General features: G+C 54.0%; 39 non-coding genes across 39 annotated transcripts; 3 read left to right on the top strand and 36 right to left on the bottom strand.

Moving 5' to 3' along the window:
• Positions 1-185: 185 nt before the first annotated feature.
• Trnam-cau (transfer RNA methionine (anticodon CAU)) lies at positions 186-258 on the bottom strand. Its single transcript has one exon. It is a non-coding gene; the product is annotated as a tRNA-Met (tRNA).
• A 1,151-nt stretch (positions 259-1,409) lies between these two features.
• Trnas-aga (transfer RNA serine (anticodon AGA)) lies at positions 1,410-1,491 on the bottom strand. The gene has a single exon. It is a non-coding gene; the product is annotated as a tRNA-Ser (tRNA).
• Positions 1,492-1,630: 139 nt separating this feature from the next.
• On the bottom strand, positions 1,631-1,703 carry Trnak-uuu (transfer RNA lysine (anticodon UUU)). The gene has a single exon. It is a non-coding gene; the product is annotated as a tRNA-Lys (tRNA).
• Positions 1,704-1,999: 296 nt separating this feature from the next.
• Trnae-uuc (transfer RNA glutamic acid (anticodon UUC)) lies at positions 2,000-2,071 on the bottom strand. The gene has a single exon. It is a non-coding gene; the product is annotated as a tRNA-Glu (tRNA).
• A 322-nt stretch (positions 2,072-2,393) lies between these two features.
• Positions 2,394-2,466, bottom strand: Trnam-cau (transfer RNA methionine (anticodon CAU)). The gene has a single exon. It is a non-coding gene; the product is annotated as a tRNA-Met (tRNA).
• A 1,151-nt stretch (positions 2,467-3,617) lies between these two features.
• Trnas-aga (transfer RNA serine (anticodon AGA)) lies at positions 3,618-3,699 on the bottom strand. Its single transcript has one exon. It is a non-coding gene; the product is annotated as a tRNA-Ser (tRNA).
• Positions 3,700-3,838: 139 nt separating this feature from the next.
• On the bottom strand, positions 3,839-3,911 carry Trnak-uuu (transfer RNA lysine (anticodon UUU)). The gene has a single exon. It is a non-coding gene; the product is annotated as a tRNA-Lys (tRNA).
• A 296-nt stretch (positions 3,912-4,207) lies between these two features.
• Positions 4,208-4,279, bottom strand: Trnae-uuc (transfer RNA glutamic acid (anticodon UUC)). The gene has a single exon. It is a non-coding gene; the product is annotated as a tRNA-Glu (tRNA).
• Positions 4,280-4,601: 322 nt separating this feature from the next.
• Positions 4,602-4,674, bottom strand: Trnam-cau (transfer RNA methionine (anticodon CAU)). The gene has a single exon. It is a non-coding gene; the product is annotated as a tRNA-Met (tRNA).
• A 1,151-nt stretch (positions 4,675-5,825) lies between these two features.
• Positions 5,826-5,907, bottom strand: Trnas-aga (transfer RNA serine (anticodon AGA)). Its single transcript has one exon. It is a non-coding gene; the product is annotated as a tRNA-Ser (tRNA).
• Positions 5,908-6,046: 139 nt separating this feature from the next.
• Trnak-uuu (transfer RNA lysine (anticodon UUU)) lies at positions 6,047-6,119 on the bottom strand. The gene has a single exon. It is a non-coding gene; the product is annotated as a tRNA-Lys (tRNA).
• Positions 6,120-6,415: 296 nt separating this feature from the next.
• Trnae-uuc (transfer RNA glutamic acid (anticodon UUC)) lies at positions 6,416-6,487 on the bottom strand. Its single transcript has one exon. It is a non-coding gene; the product is annotated as a tRNA-Glu (tRNA).
• Positions 6,488-6,809: 322 nt separating this feature from the next.
• On the bottom strand, positions 6,810-6,882 carry Trnam-cau (transfer RNA methionine (anticodon CAU)). Its single transcript has one exon. It is a non-coding gene; the product is annotated as a tRNA-Met (tRNA).
• Positions 6,883-8,033: 1,151 nt separating this feature from the next.
• Positions 8,034-8,115, bottom strand: Trnas-aga (transfer RNA serine (anticodon AGA)). Its single transcript has one exon. It is a non-coding gene; the product is annotated as a tRNA-Ser (tRNA).
• Positions 8,116-8,624: 509 nt separating this feature from the next.
• Trnae-uuc (transfer RNA glutamic acid (anticodon UUC)) lies at positions 8,625-8,696 on the bottom strand. Its single transcript has one exon. It is a non-coding gene; the product is annotated as a tRNA-Glu (tRNA).
• A 322-nt stretch (positions 8,697-9,018) lies between these two features.
• Positions 9,019-9,091, bottom strand: Trnam-cau (transfer RNA methionine (anticodon CAU)). The gene has a single exon. It is a non-coding gene; the product is annotated as a tRNA-Met (tRNA).
• Positions 9,092-10,242: 1,151 nt separating this feature from the next.
• Positions 10,243-10,324, bottom strand: Trnas-aga (transfer RNA serine (anticodon AGA)). The gene has a single exon. It is a non-coding gene; the product is annotated as a tRNA-Ser (tRNA).
• Positions 10,325-10,463: 139 nt separating this feature from the next.
• Positions 10,464-10,536, bottom strand: Trnak-uuu (transfer RNA lysine (anticodon UUU)). Its single transcript has one exon. It is a non-coding gene; the product is annotated as a tRNA-Lys (tRNA).
• A 296-nt stretch (positions 10,537-10,832) lies between these two features.
• On the bottom strand, positions 10,833-10,904 carry Trnae-uuc (transfer RNA glutamic acid (anticodon UUC)). The gene has a single exon. It is a non-coding gene; the product is annotated as a tRNA-Glu (tRNA).
• Positions 10,905-11,226: 322 nt separating this feature from the next.
• On the bottom strand, positions 11,227-11,299 carry Trnam-cau (transfer RNA methionine (anticodon CAU)). Its single transcript has one exon. It is a non-coding gene; the product is annotated as a tRNA-Met (tRNA).
• Positions 11,300-12,450: 1,151 nt separating this feature from the next.
• On the bottom strand, positions 12,451-12,532 carry Trnas-aga (transfer RNA serine (anticodon AGA)). Its single transcript has one exon. It is a non-coding gene; the product is annotated as a tRNA-Ser (tRNA).
• A 139-nt stretch (positions 12,533-12,671) lies between these two features.
• Trnak-uuu (transfer RNA lysine (anticodon UUU)) lies at positions 12,672-12,744 on the bottom strand. The gene has a single exon. It is a non-coding gene; the product is annotated as a tRNA-Lys (tRNA).
• Positions 12,745-13,040: 296 nt separating this feature from the next.
• On the bottom strand, positions 13,041-13,112 carry Trnae-uuc (transfer RNA glutamic acid (anticodon UUC)). Its single transcript has one exon. It is a non-coding gene; the product is annotated as a tRNA-Glu (tRNA).
• A 322-nt stretch (positions 13,113-13,434) lies between these two features.
• Positions 13,435-13,507, bottom strand: Trnam-cau (transfer RNA methionine (anticodon CAU)). Its single transcript has one exon. It is a non-coding gene; the product is annotated as a tRNA-Met (tRNA).
• Positions 13,508-14,658: 1,151 nt separating this feature from the next.
• Positions 14,659-14,740, bottom strand: Trnas-aga (transfer RNA serine (anticodon AGA)). Its single transcript has one exon. It is a non-coding gene; the product is annotated as a tRNA-Ser (tRNA).
• A 139-nt stretch (positions 14,741-14,879) lies between these two features.
• Positions 14,880-14,952, bottom strand: Trnak-uuu (transfer RNA lysine (anticodon UUU)). Its single transcript has one exon. It is a non-coding gene; the product is annotated as a tRNA-Lys (tRNA).
• A 296-nt stretch (positions 14,953-15,248) lies between these two features.
• On the bottom strand, positions 15,249-15,320 carry Trnae-uuc (transfer RNA glutamic acid (anticodon UUC)). The gene has a single exon. It is a non-coding gene; the product is annotated as a tRNA-Glu (tRNA).
• A 322-nt stretch (positions 15,321-15,642) lies between these two features.
• Trnam-cau (transfer RNA methionine (anticodon CAU)) lies at positions 15,643-15,715 on the bottom strand. The gene has a single exon. It is a non-coding gene; the product is annotated as a tRNA-Met (tRNA).
• Positions 15,716-16,530: 815 nt separating this feature from the next.
• Positions 16,531-16,602, top strand: Trnag-ucc (transfer RNA glycine (anticodon UCC)). The gene has a single exon. It is a non-coding gene; the product is annotated as a tRNA-Gly (tRNA).
• A 276-nt stretch (positions 16,603-16,878) lies between these two features.
• Positions 16,879-16,960, bottom strand: Trnas-aga (transfer RNA serine (anticodon AGA)). Its single transcript has one exon. It is a non-coding gene; the product is annotated as a tRNA-Ser (tRNA).
• A 139-nt stretch (positions 16,961-17,099) lies between these two features.
• Positions 17,100-17,172, bottom strand: Trnak-uuu (transfer RNA lysine (anticodon UUU)). Its single transcript has one exon. It is a non-coding gene; the product is annotated as a tRNA-Lys (tRNA).
• Positions 17,173-17,468: 296 nt separating this feature from the next.
• Trnae-uuc (transfer RNA glutamic acid (anticodon UUC)) lies at positions 17,469-17,540 on the bottom strand. The gene has a single exon. It is a non-coding gene; the product is annotated as a tRNA-Glu (tRNA).
• A 322-nt stretch (positions 17,541-17,862) lies between these two features.
• Trnam-cau (transfer RNA methionine (anticodon CAU)) lies at positions 17,863-17,935 on the bottom strand. The gene has a single exon. It is a non-coding gene; the product is annotated as a tRNA-Met (tRNA).
• Positions 17,936-18,750: 815 nt separating this feature from the next.
• Positions 18,751-18,822, top strand: Trnag-ucc (transfer RNA glycine (anticodon UCC)). Its single transcript has one exon. It is a non-coding gene; the product is annotated as a tRNA-Gly (tRNA).
• Positions 18,823-19,098: 276 nt separating this feature from the next.
• On the bottom strand, positions 19,099-19,180 carry Trnas-aga (transfer RNA serine (anticodon AGA)). Its single transcript has one exon. It is a non-coding gene; the product is annotated as a tRNA-Ser (tRNA).
• Positions 19,181-19,319: 139 nt separating this feature from the next.
• Trnak-uuu (transfer RNA lysine (anticodon UUU)) lies at positions 19,320-19,392 on the bottom strand. Its single transcript has one exon. It is a non-coding gene; the product is annotated as a tRNA-Lys (tRNA).
• Positions 19,393-19,688: 296 nt separating this feature from the next.
• Trnae-uuc (transfer RNA glutamic acid (anticodon UUC)) lies at positions 19,689-19,760 on the bottom strand. Its single transcript has one exon. It is a non-coding gene; the product is annotated as a tRNA-Glu (tRNA).
• Positions 19,761-20,082: 322 nt separating this feature from the next.
• Trnam-cau (transfer RNA methionine (anticodon CAU)) lies at positions 20,083-20,155 on the bottom strand. Its single transcript has one exon. It is a non-coding gene; the product is annotated as a tRNA-Met (tRNA).
• An 815-nt stretch (positions 20,156-20,970) lies between these two features.
• On the top strand, positions 20,971-21,042 carry Trnag-ucc (transfer RNA glycine (anticodon UCC)). Its single transcript has one exon. It is a non-coding gene; the product is annotated as a tRNA-Gly (tRNA).
• Positions 21,043-21,199: the final 157 nt, after the last annotated feature.

Genomic DNA, 21,199 nt, shown 5'->3' with positions numbered 1-21,199 from the left:
TGCTGTTTGCATCATATTTCACTCATAACAGGGGAGCAGAATGATCAAAGTTGTACCTTGCCATAATTGGAAGTAAACATTGTGACGCTGAGGCGTGGACTCCTTGTGGATAACAAACGACAATTAAGTTCGTTCGCTAGCAATAGCAACGCCGGTAATTCAGCCGTGATGTACAGCAAATTAAATGCCCCGGGTGAGGATCGAACTCACGACCTTAAGATTATGAGACTTACGCGCTACCTACTGCGCTACCGAGGCTCGTTGCAACCATCATCCCAGGAAACTTGGTAAGTCTCACATATTAGAGATAGACAGTTTGCGCTTTCTCAGGAATCTGTTGTGTCGCTACGCGTGCTTTCCCGACTTGCTAGATTAAACTGCTGCCGCAGCTTTTTTAACGACGGAAAGCAGCACTGCCTGAGGTTACAGTACATCGCCCTTGCGGCACCTGAACACAGCGGCCTGTAGGGCCAGGCCGACGCTGGAGTTCAGTAACAGCACGCGACCGTCCAAGTAGGGTCTCTTGCGTGCTGCATGTTTGGTTCTTCTCACAGCGAATCCTGCTATACATTCCTGAGGCTGACGCACCTCAAGCGAGCAATCGGCGCGGCAGCACTATAGCGACAACAGCAAAACGATGCATCGGCCGGGAATCGAAGCCGGGCCGCCCGCGTGGTAGGCGAACAACCTACCACTTTTTTAGTTGTTGTTCTCATTTTGTTAGTTGCATTTGTTGGGGGCGGACGTCCGATGACGTCCGTGCTTCCCGAGCAGCTGTCTGCAGGGAAAGTGGGATTGCCACCCAGCGACGTCGCATACAACCGAGAAAAGTGCTACACACGCGGAGTCCCCCACTACACTGCCTCAAAGCGACCGCTCGTCACTATTGTGTGAGTAACGTTGCGACCGCGGCGACGAGCCTTGCCCAAAGACGCAGCGTGCGTGGAGGCGCTGCCCGAATGCACCCTCCTACCTCGTAAAGCGCCTACAGCTACTATCACCGTGGGCCACTGCCGGCGGGCGGGAAGCCGACACAGCGCGGCGTTGCGAGCAGCGGCTGTGCGGTGGTGGTGTAATGGTGAGCATAGTTGCCTTCCGAGCAGTTGAGCCGCGTTCGATTCCTGGCCACCCCAACGGGCGCAAATCTATGCGTATGAGTATGTGAGCCACGTGCTGTTGAATTAACGTTTTCTTTCCGTCGTCGCTCCACGCAGGCCATCCTGTAGTATGTCCCGACTTGTCCCGACTTTGCTCGGCTGACGCGAAAGCTGACGCTTGGAATTCGCCCTTATCAAAAGGACAGGCGCTATAAACGACTGTGAGAGGTGAGGTGTAGCGAGGTACCAAAACGACAGGCAAACTGCGAAATTTTCTGCTCTCTCATCTGAAACAAAAAATAAAAAAACCGACGCAGTCGGTAGGACTCGAACCTACGCTCCCAGAGGGAATCTGATTTCTAGTCAGACGCCTTAACCACTCGACCACGACTGCTCGTAGCTAAAGCTTCCCTCGAATCGTGGAAAATGCAACCGGTCTGCGCAGAATGTTGACAGGAAACGAACTCGGTGCACTGATTACGGCAGGGCTGCCAGCGCTACGAGACGAGCCATTACGGAAGCGTTAAAATCTTCGCCCGAACAGGGATTCGAACCCTGGACCCTTAGGTTAAAAGCCTAATGCTCTACCGACTGAGCTATCCGGGCTCACGCATGTTGTGCATGGAGCGACTGCAAGCAATGTGAATAACTGCAACGCGTGTGTAGCCGTACTACGGTAATTGCTGGCTTCTGGCGCAACTGGCGACTTCACCGACTTCCCACTGACGCTGGTAGCACCCCAACAGCGGACCAGTGCCTCTTCTCCCTTTATCCCGGTGCTGACAGTAATTGCATCCTGTGCCTGCTTCCCCCGATTACGTTCGGTTGAAGCTCCGGAAGGAGGGCGACAAACGAAGGTTGGAAGGCCAAAACATGGAGGGTCGTGTGCGCAAAAACTTCCCTTCCGGTACCGGGAATCGAACCCGGGCCTCCTGGGTGAAAGCCAGGTATCCTAGCCACTAGACCACACCGGACTGGCTCGAGAAACGTGAGATTTACTCCCTCTCCTCTCGCATTTCCTGCTGAATCCGGACTCAGTGTTGTTCTCTGTTTGCGAGCATTTTTGCGCGTGCAGACTGGCATGGCGCACAGCTCGAAACTGTCTATTCATTGCTGTTTGCATCATATTTCACTCATAACAGGGGAGCAGAATGATCAAAGTTGTACCTTGCCATAATTGGAAGTAAACATTGTGACGCTGAGGCGTGGACTCCTTGTGGATAACAAACGACAATTAAGTTCGTTCGCTAGCAATAGCAACGCCGGTAATTCAGCCGTGATGTACAGCAAATTAAATGCCCCGGGTGAGGATCGAACTCACGACCTTAAGATTATGAGACTTACGCGCTACCTACTGCGCTACCGAGGCTCGTTGCAACCATCATCCCAGGAAACTTGGTAAGTCTCACATATTAGAGATAGACAGTTTGCGCTTTCTCAGGAATCTGTTGTGTCGCTACGCGTGCTTTCCCGACTTGCTAGATTAAACTGCTGCCGCAGCTTTTTTAACGACGGAAAGCAGCACTGCCTGAGGTTACAGTACATCGCCCTTGCGGCACCTGAACACAGCGGCCTGTAGGGCCAGGCCGACGCTGGAGTTCAGTAACAGCACGCGACCGTCCAAGTAGGGTCTCTTGCGTGCTGCATGTTTGGTTCTTCTCACAGCGAATCCTGCTATACATTCCTGAGGCTGACGCACCTCAAGCGAGCAATCGGCGCGGCAGCACTATAGCGACAACAGCAAAACGATGCATCGGCCGGGAATCGAAGCCGGGCCGCCCGCGTGGTAGGCGAACAACCTACCACTTTTTTAGTTGTTGTTCTCATTTTGTTAGTTGCATTTGTTGGGGGCGGACGTCCGATGACGTCCGTGCTTCCCGAGCAGCTGTCTGCAGGGAAAGTGGGATTGCCACCCAGCGACGTCGCATACAACCGAGAAAAGTGCTACACACGCGGAGTCCCCCACTACACTGCCTCAAAGCGACCGCTCGTCACTATTGTGTGAGTAACGTTGCGACCGCGGCGACGAGCCTTGCCCAAAGACGCAGCGTGCGTGGAGGCGCTGCCCGAATGCACCCTCCTACCTCGTAAAGCGCCTACAGCTACTATCACCGTGGGCCACTGCCGGCGGGCGGGAAGCCGACACAGCGCGGCGTTGCGAGCAGCGGCTGTGCGGTGGTGGTGTAATGGTGAGCATAGTTGCCTTCCGAGCAGTTGAGCCGCGTTCGATTCCTGGCCACCCCAACGGGCGCAAATCTATGCGTATGAGTATGTGAGCCACGTGCTGTTGAATTAACGTTTTCTTTCCGTCGTCGCTCCACGCAGGCCATCCTGTAGTATGTCCCGACTTGTCCCGACTTTGCTCGGCTGACGCGAAAGCTGACGCTTGGAATTCGCCCTTATCAAAAGGACAGGCGCTATAAACGACTGTGAGAGGTGAGGTGTAGCGAGGTACCAAAACGACAGGCAAACTGCGAAATTTTCTGCTCTCTCATCTGAAACAAAAAATAAAAAAACAGACGCAGTCGGTAGGACTCGAACCTACGCTCCCAGAGGGAATCTGATTTCTAGTCAGACGCCTTAACCACTCGGCCACGACTGCTCGTAGCTAAAGCTTCCTTCGAATCGTGAAAAATGCAACCGGTCTGCGCAGAATGTTGACAGGAAACGAACTCGGTGCACTGATTACGGCAGGGCTGCCAGCGCTACGAGACGAGCCATTACGGAAGCGTTAAAATCTTCGCCCGAACAGGGATTCGAACCCTGGACCCTTAGGTTAAAAGCCTAATGCTCTACCGACTGAGCTATCCGGGCTCACGCATGTTGTGCATGGAGCGACTGCAAGCAATGTGAATAACTGCAACGCGTGTGTAGCCGTACTACGGTAATTGCTGGCTTCTGGCGCAACTGGCGACTTCACCGACTTCCCACTGACGCTGGTAGCACCCCAACAGCGGACCAGTGCCTCTTCTCCCTTTATCCCGGTGCTGACAGTAATTGCATCCTGTGCCTGCTTCCCCCGATTACGTTCGGTTGAAGCTCCGGAAGGAGGGCGACAAACGAAGGTTGGAAGGCCAAAACATGGAGGGTCGTGTGCGCAAAAACTTCCCTTCCGGTACCGGGAATCGAACCCGGGCCTCCTGGGTGAAAGCCAGGTATCCTAGCCACTAGACCACACCGGACTGGCTCGAGAAACGTGAGATTTACTCCCTCTCCTCTCGCATTTCCTGCTGAATCCGGACTCAGTGTTGTTCTCTGTTTGCGAGCATTTTTGCGCGTGCAGACTGGCATGGCGCACAGCTCGAAACTGTCTATTCATTGCTGTTTGCATCATATTTCACTCATAACAGGGGAGCAGAATGATCAAAGTTGTACCTTGCCATAATTGGAAGTAAACATTGTGACGCTGAGGCGTGGACTCCTTGTGGATAACAAACGACAATTAAGTTCGTTCGCTAGCAATAGCAACGCCGGTAATTCAGCCGTGATGTACAGCAAATTAAATGCCCCGGGTGAGGATCGAACTCACGACCTTAAGATTATGAGACTTACGCGCTACCTACTGCGCTACCGAGGCTCGTTGCAACCATCATCCCAGGAAACTTGGTAAGTCTCACATATTAGAGATAGACAGTTTGCGCTTTCTCAGGAATCTGTTGTGTCGCTACGCGTGCTTTCCCGACTTGCTAGATTAAACTGCTGCCGCAGCTTTTTTAACGACGGAAAGCAGCACTGCCTGAGGTTACAGTACATCGCCCTTGCGGCACCTGAACACAGCGGCCTGTAGGGCCAGGCCGACGCTGGAGTTCAGTAACAGCACGCGACCGTCCAAGTAGGGTCTCTTGCGTGCTGCATGTTTGGTTCTTCTCACAGCGAATCCTGCTATACATTCCTGAGGCTGACGCACCTCAAGCGAGCAATCGGCGCGGCAGCACTATAGCGACAACAGCAAAACGATGCATCGGCCGGGAATCGAAGCCGGGCCGCCCGCGTGGTAGGCGAACAACCTACCACTTTTTTAGTTGTTGTTCTCATTTTGTTAGTTGCATTTGTTGGGGGCGGACGTCCGATGACGTCCGTGCTTCCCGAGCAGCTGTCTGCAGGGAAAGTGGGATTGCCACCCAGCGACGTCGCATACAACCGAGAAAAGTGCTACACACGCGGAGTCCCCCACTACACTGCCTCAAAGCGACCGCTCGTCACTATTGTGTGAGTAACGTTGCGACCGCGGCGACGAGCCTTGCCCAAAGACGCAGCGTGCGTGGAGGCGCTGCCCGAATGCACCCTCCTACCTCGTAAAGCGCCTACAGCTACTATCACCGTGGGCCACTGCCGGCGGGCGGGAAGCCGACACAGCGCGGCGTTGCGAGCAGCGGCTGTGCGGTGGTGGTGTAATGGTGAGCATAGTTGCCTTCCGAGCAGTTGAGCCGCGTTCGATTCCTGGCCACCCCAACGGGCGCAAATCTATGCGTATGAGTATGTGAGCCACGTGCTGTTGAATTAACGTTTTCTTTCCGTCGTCGCTCCACGCAGGCCATCCTGTAGTATGTCCCGACTTGTCCCGACTTTGCTCGGCTGACGCGAAAGCTGACGCTTGGAATTCGCCCTTATCAAAAGGACAGGCGCTATAAACGACTGTGAGAGGTGAGGTGTAGCGAGGTACCAAAACGACAGGCAAACTGCGAAATTTTCTGCTCTCTCATCTGAAACAAAAAATAAAAAAACCGACGCAGTCGGTAGGACTCGAACCTACGCTCCCAGAGGGAATCTGATTTCTAGTCAGACGCCTTAACCACTCGGCCACGACTGCTCGTAGCTAAAGCTTCCCTCGAATCGTGGAAAATGCAACCGGTCTGCGCAGAATGTTGACAGGAAACGAACTCGGTGCACTGATTACGGCAGGGCTGCCAGCGCTACGAGACGAGCCATTACGGAAGCGTTAAAATCTTCGCCCGAACAGGGATTCGAACCCTGGACCCTTAGGTTAAAAGCCTAATGCTCTACCGACTGAGCTATCCGGGCTCACGCATGTTGTGCATGGAGCGACTGCAAGCAATGTGAATAACTGCAACGCGTGTGTAGCCGTACTACGGTAATTGCTGGCTTCTGGCGCAACTGGCGACTTCACCGACTTCCCACTGACGCTGGTAGCACCCCAACAGCGGACCAGTGCCTCTTCTCCCTTTATCCCGGTGCTGACAGTAATTGCATCCTGTGCCTGCTTCCCCCGATTACGTTCGGTTGAAGCTCCGGAAGGAGGGCGACAAACGAAGGTTGGAAGGCCAAAACATGGAGGGTCGTGTGCGCAAAAACTTCCCTTCCGGTACCGGGAATCGAACCCGGGCCTCCTGGGTGAAAGCCAGGTATCCTAGCCACTAGACCACACCGGACTGGCTCGAGAAACGTGAGATTTACTCCCTCTCCTCTCGCATTTCCTGCTGAATCCGGACTCAGTGTTGTTCTCTGTTTGCGAGCATTTTTGCGCGTGCAGACTGGCATGGCGCACAGCTCGAAACTGTCTATTCATTGCTGTTTGCATCATATTTCACTCATAACAGGGGAGCAGAATGATCAAAGTTGTACCTTGCCATAATTGGAAGTAAACATTGTGACGCTGAGGCGTGGACTCCTTGTGGATAACAAACGACAATTAAGTTCGTTCGCTAGCAATAGCAACGCCGGTAATTCAGCCGTGATGTACAGCAAATTAAATGCCCCGGGTGAGGATCGAACTCACGACCTTAAGATTATGAGACTTACGCGCTACCTACTGCGCTACCGAGGCTCGTTGCAACCATCATCCCAGGAAACTTGGTAAGTCTCACATATTAGAGATAGACAGTTTGCGCTTTCTCAGGAATCTGTTGTGTCGCTACGCGTGCTTTCCCGACTTGCTAGATTAAACTGCTGCCGCAGCTTTTTTAACGACGGAAAGCAGCACTGCCTGAGGTTACAGTACATCGCCCTTGCGGCACCTGAACACAGCGGCCTGTAGGGCCAGGCCGACGCTGGAGTTCAGTAACAGCACGCGACCGTCCAAGTAGGGTCTCTTGCGTGCTGCATGTTTGGTTCTTCTCACAGCGAATCCTGCTATACATTCCTGAGGCTGACGCACCTCAAGCGAGCAATCGGCGCGGCAGCACTATAGCGACAACAGCAAAACGATGCATCGGCCGGGAATCGAAGCCGGGCCGCCCGCGTGGTAGGCGAACAACCTACCACTTTTTTAGTTGTTGTTCTCATTTTGTTAGTTGCATTTGTTGGGGGCGGACGTCCGATGACGTCCGTGCTTCCCGAGCAGCTGTCTGCAGGGAAAGTGGGATTGCCACCCAGCGACGTCGCATACAACCGAGAAAAGTGCTACACACGCGGAGTCCCCCACTACACTGCCTCAAAGCGACCGCTCGTCACTATTGTGTGAGTAACGTTGCGACCGCGGCGACGAGCCTTGCCCAAAGACGCAGCGTGCGTGGAGGCGCTGCCCGAATGCACCCTCCTACCTCGTAAAGCGCCTACAGCTACTATCACCGTGGGCCACTGCCGGCGGGCGGGAAGCCGACACAGCGCGGCGTTGCGAGCAGCGGCTGTGCGGTGGTGGTGTAATGGTGAGCATAGTTGCCTTCCGAGCAGTTGAGCCGCGTTCGATTCCTGGCCACCCCAACGGGCGCAAATCTATGCGTATGAGTATGTGAGCCACGTGCTGTTGAATTAACGTTTTCTTTCCGTCGTCGCTCCACGCAGGCCATCCTGTAGTATGTCCCGACTTGTCCCGACTTTGCTCGGCTGACGCGAAAGCTGACGCTTGGAATTCGCCCTTATCAAAAGGACAGGCGCTATAAACGACTGTGAGAGGTGAGGTGTAGCGAGGTACCAAAACGACAGGCAAACTGCGAAATTTTCTGCTCTCTCTTCTGAAACAAAAAATAAAAAAACAGACGCAGTCGGTAGGACTCGAACCTACGCTCCCAGAGGGAATCTGATTTCTAGTCAGACGCCTTAACCACTCGGCCACGACTGCTCGTAGCTAAAGCTTCCCTCGAATCGTGAAAAATGCAACCGGTCTGCGCAGAATGTTGACAGGAAACGAACTCGGTGCACTGATTACGGCAGGGCTGCCAGCGCTACGAGACGAGCCATTACGGAAGCGTTAAAATCTTCGCCCGAACAGGGATTCGAACCCTGGACCCTTAGGTTAAAAAGCCTAATGCTCTACCGACTGAGCTATCCGGGCTCACGCATGTTGTGCATGGAGCGACTGCAAGCAATGTGAATAACTGCAACGCGTGTGTAGCCGTACTACGGTAATTGCTGGCTTCTGGCGCAACTGGCGACTTCACCGACTTCCCACTGACGCTGGTAGCACCCCAACAGCGGACCAGTGCCTCTTCTCCCTTTATCCCGGTGCTGACAGTAATTGCATCCTGTGCCTGCTTCCCCCGATTACGTTCGGTTGAAGCTCCGGAAGGAGGGCGACAAACGAAGGTTGGAAGGCCAAAACATGGAGGGTCGTGTGCGCAAAAACTTCCCTTCCGGTACCGGGAATCGAACCCGGGCCTCCTGGGTGAAAGCCAGGTATCCTAGCCACTAGACCACACCGGACTTGCTCGAGAAACGTGAGATTTACTCCCTCTCCTCTCGCATTTCCTGCTGAATCCGGACTCAGTGTTGTTCTCTGTTTGCGAGCATTTTTGCGCGTGCAGACTGGCATGGCGCACAGCTCGAAACTGTCTATTCATTGCTGTTTGCATCATATTTCACTCATAACAGGGGAGCAGAATGATCAAAGTTGTACCTTGCCATAATTGGAAGTAAACATTGTGACGCTGAGGCGTGGACTCCTTGTGGATAACAAACGACAATTAAGTTCGTTCGCTAGCAATAGCAACGCCGGTAATTCAGCCGTGATGTACAGCAAATTAAATGCCCCGGGTGAGGATCGAACTCACGACCTTAAGATTATGAGACTTACGCGCTACCTACTGCGCTACCGAGGCTCGTTGCAACCATCATCCCAGGAAACTTGGTAAGTCTCACATATTAGAGATAGACAGTTTGCGCTTTCTCAGGAATCTGTTGTGTCGCTACGCGTGCTTTCCCGACTTGCTAGATTAAACTGCTGCCGCAGCTTTTTTAACGACGGAAAGCAGCACTGCCTGAGGTTACAGTACATCGCCCTTGCGGCACCTGAACACAGCGGCCTGTAGGGCCAGGCCGACGCTGGAGTTCAGTAACAGCACGCGACCGTCCAAGTAGGGTCTCTTGCGTGCTGCATGTTTGGTTCTTCTCACAGCGAATCCTGCTATACATTCCTGAGGCTGACGCACCTCAAGCGAGCAATCGGCGCGGCAGCACTATAGCGACAACAGCAAAACGATGCATCGGCCGGGAATCGAAGCCGGGCCGCCCGCGTGGTAGGCGAACAACCTACCACTTTTTTAGTTGTTGTTCTCATTTTGTTAGTTGCATTTGTTGGGGGCGGACGTCCGATGACGTCCGTGCTTCCCGAGCAGCTGTCTGCAGGGAAAGTGGGATTGCCACCCAGCGACGTCGCATACAACCGAGAAAAGTGCTACACACGCGGAGTCCCCCACTACACTGCCTCAAAGCGACCGCTCGTCACTATTGTGTGAGTAACGTTGCGACCGCGGCGACGAGCCTTGCCCAAAGACGCAGCGTGCGTGGAGGCGCTGCCCGAATGCACCCTCCTACCTCGTAAAGCGCCTACAGCTACTATCACCGTGGGCCACTGCCGGCGGGCGGGAAGCCGACACAGCGCGGCGTTGCGAGCAGCGGCTGTGCGGTGGTGGTGTAATGGTGAGCATAGTTGCCTTCCGAGCAGTTGAGCCGCGTTCGATTCCTGGCCACCCCAACGGGCGCAAATCTATGCGTATGAGTATGTGAGCCACGTGCTGTTGAATTAACGTTTTCTTTCCGTCGTCGCTCCACGCAGGCCATCCTGTAGTATGTCCCGACTTGTCCCGACTTTGCTCGGCTGACGCGAAAGCTGACGCTTGGAATTCGCCCTTATCAAAAGGACAGGCGCTATAAACGACTGTGAGAGGTGAGGTGTAGCGAGGTACCAAAACGACAGGCAAACTGCGAAATTTTCTGCTCTCTCATCTGAAACAGAAAATAAAAAAACCGACGCAGTCGGTAGGACTCGAACCTACGCTCCCAGAGGGAATCTGATTTCTAGTCAGACGCCTTAACCACTCGGCCACGACTGCTCGTAGCTAAAGCTTCCCTCGAATCGTGGAAAATGCAACCGGTCTGCGCAGAATGTTGACAGGAAACGAACTCGGTGCACTGATTACGGCAGGGCTGCCAGCGCTACGAGACGAGCCATTACGGAAGCGTTAAAATCTTCGCCCGAACAGGGATTCGAACCCTGGACCCTTAGGTTAAAAGCCTAATGCTCTACCGACTGAGCTATCCGGGCTCACGCATGTTGTGCATGGAGCGACTGCAAGCAATGTGAATAACTGCAACGCGTGTGTAGCCGTACTACGGTAATTGCTGGCTTCTGGCGCAACTGGCGACTTCACCGACTTCCCACTGACGCTGGTAGCACCCCAACAGCGGACCAGTGCCTCTTCTCCCTTTATCCCGGTGCTGACAGTAATTGCATCCTGTGCCTGCTTCCCCCGATTACGTTCGGTTGAAGCTCCGGAAGGAGGGCGACAAACGAAGGTTGGAAGGCCAAAACATGGAGGGTCGTGTGCGCAAAAACTTCCCTTCCGGTACCGGGAATCGAACCCGGGCCTCCTGGGTGAAAGCCAGGTATCCTAGCCACTAGACCACACCGGACTGGCTCGAGAAACGTGAGATTTACTCCCTCTCCTCTCGCATTTCCTGCTGAATCCGGACTCAGTGTTGTTCTCTGTTTGCGAGCATTTTTGCGCGTGCAGACTGGCATGGCGCACAGCTCGAAACTGTCTATTCATTGCTGTTTGCATCATATTTCACTCATAACAGGGGAGCAGAATGATCAAAGTTGTACCTTGCCATAATTGGAAGTAAACATTGTGACGCTGAGGCGTGGACTCCTTGTGGATAACAAACGACAATTAAGTTCGTTCGCTAGCAATAGCAACGCCGGTAATTCAGCCGTGATGTACAGCAAATTAAATGCCCCGGGTGAGGATCGAACTCACGACCTTAAGATTATGAGACTTACGCGCTACCTACTGCGCTACCGAGGCTCGTTGCAACCATCATCCCAGGAAACTTGGTAAGTCTCACATATTAGAGATAGACAGTTTGCGCTTTCTCAGGAATCTGTTGTGTCGCTACGCGTGCTTTCCCGACTTGCTAGATTAAACTGCTGCCGCAGCTTTTTTAACGACGGAAAGCAGCACTGCCTGAGGTTACAGTACATCGCCCTTGCGGCACCTGAACACAGCGGCCTGTAGGGCCAGGCCGACGCTGGAGTTCAGTAACAGCACGCGACCGTCCAAGTAGGGTCTCTTGCGTGCTGCATGTTTGGTTCTTCTCACAGCGAATCCTGCTATACATTCCTGAGGCTGACGCACCTCAAGCGAGCAATCGGCGCGGCAGCACTATAGCGACAACAGCAAAACGATGCATCGGCCGGGAATCGAAGCCGGGCCGCCCGCGTGGTAGGCGAACAACCTACCACTTTTTTAGTTGTTGTTCTCATTTTGTTAGTTGCATTTGTTGGGGGCGGACGTCCGATGACGTCCGTGCTTCCCGAGCAGCTGTCTGCAGGGAAAGTGGGATTGCCACCCAGCGACGTCGCATACAACCGAGAAAAGTGCTACACACGCGGAGTCCCCCACTACACTGCCTCAAAGCGACCGCTCGTCACTATTGTGTGAGTAACGTTGCGACCGCGGCGACGAGCCTTGCCCAAAGACGCAGCGTGCGTGGAGGCGCTGCCCGAATGCACCCTCCTACCTCGTAAAGCGCCTACAGCTACTATCACCGTGGGCCACTGCCGGCGGGCGGGAAGCCGACACAGCGCGGCGTTGCGAGCAGCGGCTGTGCGGTGGTGGTGTAATGGTGAGCATAGTTGCCTTCCGAGCAGTTGAGCCGCGTTCGATTCCTGGCCACCCCAACGGGCGCAAATCTATGCGTATGAGTATGTGAGCCACGTGCTGTTGAATTAACGTTTTCTTTCCGTCGTCGCTCCACGCAGGCCATCCTGTAGTATGTCCCGACTTGTCCCGACTTTGCTCGGCTGACGCGAAAGCTGACGCTTGGAATTCGCCCTTATCAAAAGGACAGGCGCTATAAACGACTGTGAGAGGTGAGGTGTAGCGAGGTACCAAAACGACAGGCAAACTGCGAAATTTTCTGCTCTCTCATCTGAAACAGAAAATAAAAAAACCGACGCAGTCGGTAGGACTCGAACCTACGCTCCCAGAGGGAATCTGATTTCTAGTCAGACGCCTTAACCACTCGGCCACGACTGCTCGTAGCTAAAGCTTCCCTCGAATCGTGGAAAATGCAACCGGTCTGCGCAGAATGTTGACAGGAAACGAACTCGGTGCACTGATTACGGCAGGGCTGCCAGCGCTACGAGACGAGCCATTACGGAAGCGTTAAAATCTTCGCCCGAACAGGGATTCGAACCCTGGACCCTTAGGTTAAAAGCCTAATGCTCTACCGACTGAGCTATCCGGGCTCACGCATGTTGTGCATGGAGCGACTGCAAGCAATGTGAATAACTGCAACGCGTGTGTAGCCGTACTACGGTAATTGCTGGCTTCTGGCGCAACTGGCGACTTCACCGACTTCCCACTGACGCTGGTAGCACCCCAACAGCGGACCAGTGCCTCTTCTCCCTTTATCCCGGTGCTGACAGTAATTGCATCCTGTGCCTGCTTCCCCCGATTACGTTCGGTTGAAGCTCCGGAAGGAGGGCGACAAACGAAGGTTGGAAGGCCAAAACATGGAGGGTCGTGTGCGCAAAAACTTCCCTTCCGGTACCGGGAATCGAACCCGGGCCTCCTGGGTGAAAGCCAGGTATCCTAGCCACTAGACCACACCGGACTGGCTCGAGAAACGTGAGATTTACTCCCTCTCCTCTCGCATTTCCTGCTGAATCCGGACTCAGTGTTGTTCTCTGTTTGCGAGCATTTTTGCGCGTGCAGACTGGCATGGCGCACAGCTCGAAACTGTCTATTCATTGCTGTTTGCATCATATTTCACTCATAACAGGGGAGCAGAATGATCAAAGTTGTACCTTGCCATAATTGGAAGTAAACATTGTGACGCTGAGGCGTGGACTCCTTGTGGATAACAAACGACAATTAAGTTCGTTCGCTAGCAATAGCAACGCCGGTAATTCAGCCGTGATGTACAGCAAATTAAATGCCCCGGGTGAGGATCGAACTCACGACCTTAAGATTATGAGACTTACGCGCTACCTACTGCGCTACCGAGGCTCGTTGCAACCATCATCCCAGGAAACTTGGTAAGTCTCACATATTAGAGATAGACAGTTTGCGCTTTCTCAGGAATCTGTTGTGTCGCTACGCGTGCTTTCCCGACTTGCTAGATTAAACTGCTGCCGCAGCTTTTTTAACGACGGAAAGCAGCACTGCCTGAGGTTACAGTACATCGCCCTTGCGGCACCTGAACACAGCGGCCTGTAGGGCCAGGCCGACGCTGGAGTTCAGTAACAGCACGCGACCGTCCAAGTAGGGTCTCTTGCGTGCTGCATGTTTGGTTCTTCTCACAGCGAATCCTGCTATACATTCCTGAGGCTGACGCACCTCAAGCGAGCAATCGGCGCGGCAGCACTATAGCGACAACAGCAAAACGATGCATCGGCCGGGAATCGAAGCCGGGCCGCCCGCGTGGTAGGCGAACAACCTACCACTTTTTTAGTTGTTGTTCTCATTTTGTTAGTTGCATTTGTTGGGGGCGGACGTCCGATGACGTCCGTGCTTCCCGAGCAGCTGTCTGCAGGGAAAGTGGGATTGCCACCCAGCGACGTCGCATACAACCGAGAAAAGTGCTACACACGCGGAGTCCCCCACTACACTGCCTCAAAGCGACCGCTCGTCACTATTGTGTGAGTAACGTTGCGACCGCGGCGACGAGCCTTGCCCAAAGACGCAGCGTGCGTGGAGGCGCTGCCCGAATGCACCCTCCTACCTCGTAAAGCGCCTACAGCTACTATCACCGTGGGCCACTGCCGGCGGGCGGGAAGCCGACACAGCGCGGCGTTGCGAGCAGCGGCTGTGCGGTGGTGGTGTAATGGTGAGCATAGTTGCCTTCCGAGCAGTTGAGCCGCGTTCGATTCCTGGCCACCCCAACGGGCGCAAATCTATGCGTATGAGTATGTGAGCCACGTGCTGTTGAATTAACGTTTTCTTTCCGTCGTCGCTCCACGCAGGCCATCCTGTAGTATGTCCCGACTTGTCCCGACTTTGCTCGGCTGACGCGAAAGCTGACGCTTGGAATTCGCCCTTATCAAAAGGACAGGCGCTATAAACGACTGTGAGAGGTGAGGTGTAGCGAGGTACCAAAACGACAGGCAAACTGCGAAATTTTCTGCTCTCTCATCTGAAACAAAAAATAAAAAAACCGACGCAGTCGGTAGGACTCGAACCTACGCTCCCAGAGGGAATCTGATTTCTAGTCAGACGCCTTAACCACTCGGCCACGACTGCTCGTAGCTAAAGCTTCCCTCGAATCGTGGAAAATGCAACCGGTCTGCGCAGAATGTTGACAGGAAACGAACTCGGTGCACTGATTACGGCAGGGCTGCCAGCGCTACGAGACGAGCCATTACGGAAGCGTTAAAATCTTCGCCCGAACAGGGATTCGAACCCTGGACCCTTAGGTTAAAAGCCTAATGCTCTACCGACTGAGCTATCCGGGCTCACGCATGTTGTGCATGGAGCGACTGCAAGCAATGTGAATAACTGCAACGCGTGTGTAGCCGTACTACGGTAATTGCTGGCTTCTGGCGCAACTGGCGACTTCACCGACTTCCCACTGACGCTGGTAGCACCCCAACAGCGGACCAGTGCCTCTTCTCCCTTTATCCCGGTGCTGACAGTAATTGCATCCTGTGCCTGCTTCCCCCGATTACGTTCGGTTGAAGCTCCGGAAGGAGGGCGACAAACGAAGGTTGGAAGGCCAAAACATGGAGGGTCGTGTGCGCAAAAACTTCCCTTCCGGTACCGGGAATCGAACCCGGGCCTCCTGGGTGAAAGCCAGGTATCCTAGCCACTAGACCACACCGGACTGGCTCGAGAAACGTGAGATTTACTCCCTCTCCTCTCGCATTTCCTGCTGAATCCGGACTCAGTGTTGTTCTCTGTTTGCGAGCATTTTTGCGCGTGCAGACTGGCATGGCGCACAGCTCGAAACTGTCTATTCATTGCTGTTTGCATCATATTTCACTCATAACAGGGGAGCAGAATGATCAAAGTTGTACCTTGCCATAATTGGAAGTAAACATTGTGACGCTGAGGCGTGGACTCCTTGTGGATAACAAACGACAATTAAGTTCGTTCGCTAGCAATAGCAACGCCGGTAATTCAGCCGTGATGTACAGCAAATTAAATGCCCCGGGTGAGGATCGAACTCACGACCTTAAGATTATGAGACTTACGCGCTACCTACTGCGCTACCGAGGCTCGTTGCATCCATCATCCCAGGAAACTTGGTAAGTCTCACATATTAGAGATAGACAGTTTGCGCTTTCTCAGGAATCTGTTGTGTCGCTACGCGTGCTTTCCCGACTTGCTAGATTAAACTGCTGCCGCAGCTTTTTTAACGACGGAAAGCAGCACTGCCTGAGGTTACAGTACATCGCCCTTGCGGCACCTGAACACAGCGGCCTGTAGGGCCAGGCCGACGCTGGAGTTCAGTAACAGCACGCGACCGTCCAAGTAGGGTCTCTTGCGTGCTGCATGTTTGGTTCTTCTCACAGCGAATCCTGCTATACATTCCTGAGGCTGACGCACCTCAAGCGAGCAATCGGCGCGGCAGCACTATAGCGACAACAGCAAAACGATGCATCGGCCGGGAATCGAAGCCGGGCCGCCCGCGTGGTAGGCGAACAACCTACCACTTTTTTAGTTGTTGTTCTCATTTTGTTAGTTGCATTTGTTGGGGGCGGACGTCCGATGACGTCCGTGCTTCCCGAGCATATTCCCGAGCAGCTGTCTGCAGGGAAAGTGGGATTGCCACCCAGCGACGTCGCATACAACCGAAAAAAGTGCTACACACGCGGAGTCCCCCACTACACTGCCTCAAAGCGACCGCTCGTCACTATTGTGTGAGTAACGTTGCGGCCGCGGCGACGAGCCTTGCCCAAAGACGCAGCGTGCGTGGAGGCGCTGCCCGAATGCACCCTCCTACCTCGTAAAGCGCCTACAGCTACTATCACCGTGGGTCACTGCCGGCGGGCGGGAAGCCGACACAGCGCGGCGTTGCGAGCAGCGGCTGTGCGGTGGTGGTGTAATGGTGAGCATAGTTGCCTTCCGAGCAGTTGAGCCGCGTTCGATTCCCGGCCACCGCAACGGGCGCAAATCTATGCGTATGAGTATGTGAGCCACGTGCTGTTGAATTAACGTTTTCTTTCCGTCGTCGCTCCACGCAGGCCATCCTGTAGTATGTCCCGACTTGTCCCGACTTTGCTCGGCTGACGCGAAAGCTGACGCTTGGAATTCGCCCTTATCAAAAGGACAGGCGCTATAAACGACTGTGAGAGGTGAGGTGTAGCGAGGTACCAAAACGACAGGCAAACTGCGAAATTTTCTGCTCTCTCTTCTGAAACAAAAAATAAAAAAACCGACGCAGTCGGCGGGACTCGAACCTACGCTCCCAGAGGGAATCTGATTTCTAGTCAGACGCCTTAACCACTCGGCCACGACTGCTCGTAGCTAAAGCTTCCCTCGAATCGTGAAAAATGCAACCGGTCTGCGCAGAATGTTGACAGGAAACGAACTCGGTGCACTGATTACGGCAGGGCTACCAGCGCTACGAAACGAGCCATTACGGAAGCGTTAAAATCTTCGCCCGAACAGGGATTCGAACCCTGGACCCTTAGGTTAAAAGCCTAATGCTCTACCGACTGAGCTATCCGGGCTCACGCTTGTTGTGCATGGAGCGACTGCAAGCAATGTGAATAACTGGAACGCGTGTGTAGGCGTACTACGGTAATTGCTGGCTTCTGGCGCAACTGGCGACTTCACCGACTTCCCACTGACGCTGGTAGCACCCCAACAGCGGACCAGTGCCTCTTCTCCCTTTATCCCGGTGCTGACAGTAAGTGCATCCTGTGCCTGCTTCCCCCGATTACGTTCGGTTGAAGCTCCGGAAGGAGGGCGACAAACGAAGGTTGGAAGGCCAAAACATGCAGGGTCGTGTGCGCAAAAACTTACCTTCCGGTACCGGGAATCGAACCCGGGCCTCCTGGGTGAAAGCCAGGTATCCTAGCCACTAGACCACACCGGACTTGCTCGAGAAACGTGAGATTTACTCCCTCTCCTCTCGCATTTCCTGCTGAATCCGGACTCAGTGTTGTTCTCTGTTTGCGAGCATTTTTGCGCGTGCAGACTGGCATGGCGCACAGCTCGAAACTGTCTATTCATTGCTGTTTGCATCATATTTCACTCATAACAGGGGAGGAGAATGATCAAAGTTGTACCTTGCCATAATTGGAAGTAAACATTGTGACGCTGAGGCGTGGATTTCTTGTGGATAACAAACGACAATTAAGTTCGTTCGCTAGCAATAGCAACGCCGTTAATTCAGCCGTGATGTACAGCAAATTAAATGCCCCGGGTGAGGATCGAACTCACGACCTTAAGATTATGAGACTTACGCGCTACCTACTGCGCTACCGAGGCTCGTTGCATCCATCATCCCAGGAAACTTGGTAAGTCTCACATATTAGAGATAGACAGTTTGCGCTTTCTCAGGAATCTGTTGTGTCGCTACGCGTGCTTTCCCGACTTGCTAGATTAAACTGCTGCCGCAGCTTTTTTAACGACGGAAAGCAGCACTGCCTGAGGTTACAGTACATCGCCCTTGCGGCACCTGAACACAGCGGCCTGTAGGGCCAGGCCGACGCTGGAGTTCAGTAACAGCACGCGACCGTCCAAGTAGGGTCTCTTGCGTGCTGCATGTTTGGTTCTTCTCACAGCGAATCCTGCTATACATTCCTGAGGCTGACGCACCTCAAGCGAGCAATCGGCGCGGCAGCACTATAGCGACAACAGCAAAACGATGCATCGGCCGGGAATCGAAGCCGGGCCGCCCGCGTGGTAGGCGAACAACCTACCACTTTTTTAGTTGTTGTTCTCATTTTGTTAGTTGCATTTGTTGGGGGCGGACGTCCGATGACGTCCGTGCTTCCCGAGCATATTCCCGAGCAGCTGTCTGCAGGGAAAGTGGGATTGCCACCCAGCGACGTCGCATACAACCGAAAAAAGTGCTACACACGCGGAGTCCCCCACTACACTGCCTCAAAGCGACCGCTCGTCACTATTGTGTGAGTAACGTTGCGGCCGCGGCGACGAGCCTTGCCCAAAGACGCAGCGTGCGTGGAGGCGCTGCCCGAATGCACCCTCCTACCTCGTAAAGCGCCTACAGCTACTATCACCGTGGGTCACTGCCGGCGGGCGGGAAGCCGACACAGCGCGGCGTTGCGAGCAGCGGCTGTGCGGTGGTGGTGTAATGGTGAGCATAGTTGCCTTCCGAGCAGTTGAGCCGCGTTCGATTCCCGGCCACCGCAACGGGCGCAAATCTATGCGTATGAGTATGTGAGCCACGTGCTGTTGAATTAACGTTTTCTTTCCGTCGTCGCTCCACGCAGGCCATCCTGTAGTATGTCCCGACTTGTCCCGACTTTGCTCGGCTGACGCGAAAGCTGACGCTTGGAATTCGCCCTTATCAAAAGGACAGGCGCTATAAACGACTGTGAGAGGTGAGGTGTAGCGAGGTACCAAAACGACAGGCAAACTGCGAAATTTTCTGCTCTCTCTTCTGAAACAAAAAATAAAAAAACCGACGCAGTCGGCGGGACTCGAACCTACGCTCCCAGAGGGAATCTGATTTCTAGTCAGACGCCTTAACCACTCGGCCACGACTGCTCGTAGCTAAAGCTTCCCTCGAATCGTGAAAAATGCAACCGGTCTGCGCAGAATGTTGACAGGAAACGAACTCGGTGCACTGATTACGGCAGGGCTACCAGCGCTACGAAACGAGCCATTACGGAAGCGTTAAAATCTTCGCCCGAACAGGGATTCGAACCCTGGACCCTTAGGTTAAAAGCCTAATGCTCTACCGACTGAGCTATCCGGGCTCACGCTTGTTGTGCATGGAGCGACTGCAAGCAATGTGAATAACTGGAACGCGTGTGTAGGCGTACTACGGTAATTGCTGGCTTCTGGCGCAACTGGCGACTTCACCGACTTCCCACTGACGCTGGTAGCACCCCAACAGCGGACCAGTGCCTCTTCTCCCTTTATCCCGGTGCTGACAGTAAGTGCATCCTGTGCCTGCTTCCCCCGATTACGTTCGGTTGAAGCTCCGGAAGGAGGGCGACAAACGAAGGTTGGAAGGCCAAAACATGCAGGGTCGTGTGCGCAAAAACTTACCTTCCGGTACCGGGAATCGAACCCGGGCCTCCTGGGTGAAAGCCAGGTATCCTAGCCACTAGACCACACCGGACTTGCTCGAGAAACGTGAGATTTACTCCCTCTCCTCTCGCATTTCCTGCTGAATCCGGACTCAGTGTTGTTCTCTGTTTGCGAGCATTTTTGCGCGTGCAGACTGGCATGGCGCACAGCTCGAAACTGTCTATTCATTGCTGTTTGCATCATATTTCACTCATAACAGGGGAGGAGAATGATCAAAGTTGTACCTTGCCATAATTGGAAGTAAACATTGTGACGCTGAGGCGTGGATTTCTTGTGGATAACAAACGACAATTAAGTTCGTTCGCTAGCAATAGCAACGCCGTTAATTCAGCCGTGATGTACAGCAAATTAAATGCCCCGGGTGAGGATCGAACTCACGACCTTAAGATTATGAGACTTACGCGCTACCTACTGCGCTACCGAGGCTCGTTGCATCCATCATCCCAGGAAACTTGGGAAGTCTCACATATTAGAGATAGACAGTTTGCGCTTTCTCAGGAATCTGTTGTGTCGCTACGCGTGCTTTCCCGACTTGCTAGATTAAACTGCTGCCGCAGCTTTTTTAACGACGGAAAGCAGCACTGCCTGAGGTTACAGTACATCGCCCTTGCGGCACCTGAACACAGCGGCCTGTAGGGCCAGGCCGACGCTGGAGTTCAGTAACAGCACGCGACCGTCCAAGTAGGGTCTCTTGCGTGCTGCATGTTTGGTTCTTCTCACAGCGAATCCTGCTATACATTCCTGAGGCTGACGCACCTCAAGCGAGCAATCGGCGCGGCAGCACTATAGCGACAACAGCAAAACGATGCATCGGCCGGGAATCGAAGCCGGGCCGCCCGCGTGGTAGGCGAACAACCTACCACTTTTTTAGTTGTTGTTCTCATTTTGTTAGTTGCATTTGTTGGGGGCGGACGTCCGATGACGTCCGTGCTTCCCGAGCATATTCCCGAGCAGCTGTCTGCAGGGAAAGTGGGATTGCCACCCAGCGACGTCGCATACAACCGAAAAAAGTGCTACACACGCGGAGTCCCCCACTACACTGCCTCAAAGCGACCGCTCGTCACTATTGTGTGAGTAACGTTGCGGCCGCGGCGACGAGCCTTGCCCAAAGACGCAGCGTGCGTGGAGGCGCTGCCCGAATGCACCCTCCTACCTCGTAAAGCGCCTACAGCTACTATCACCGTGGGTCACTGCCGGCGGGCGGGAAGCCGACACAGCGCGGCGTTGCGAGCAGCGGCTGTGCGGTGGTGGTGTAATGGTGAGCATAGTTGCCTTCCGAGCAGTTGAGCCGCGTTCGATTCCCGGCCACCGCAACGGGCGCAAATCTATGCGTATGAGTATGTGAGCCACGTGCTGTTGAATTAACGTTTTCTTTCCGTCGTCGCTCCACGCAGGCCATCCTGTAGTATGTCCCGACTTGTCCCGACTTTGCTCGGCTGACGCGAAAGCTGACGCTTGGAATTCGCCCTT

Source organism: Schistocerca cancellata, unplaced genomic scaffold (genome assembly GCF_023864275.1).
Source record: "Schistocerca cancellata isolate TAMUIC-IGC-003103 unplaced genomic scaffold, iqSchCanc2.1 HiC_scaffold_410, whole genome shotgun sequence".
Taxonomy (NCBI): domain Eukaryota; kingdom Metazoa; phylum Arthropoda; class Insecta; order Orthoptera; family Acrididae; genus Schistocerca; species Schistocerca cancellata.
This window is presented reverse-complemented; position numbering and strand designations above follow the sequence as displayed.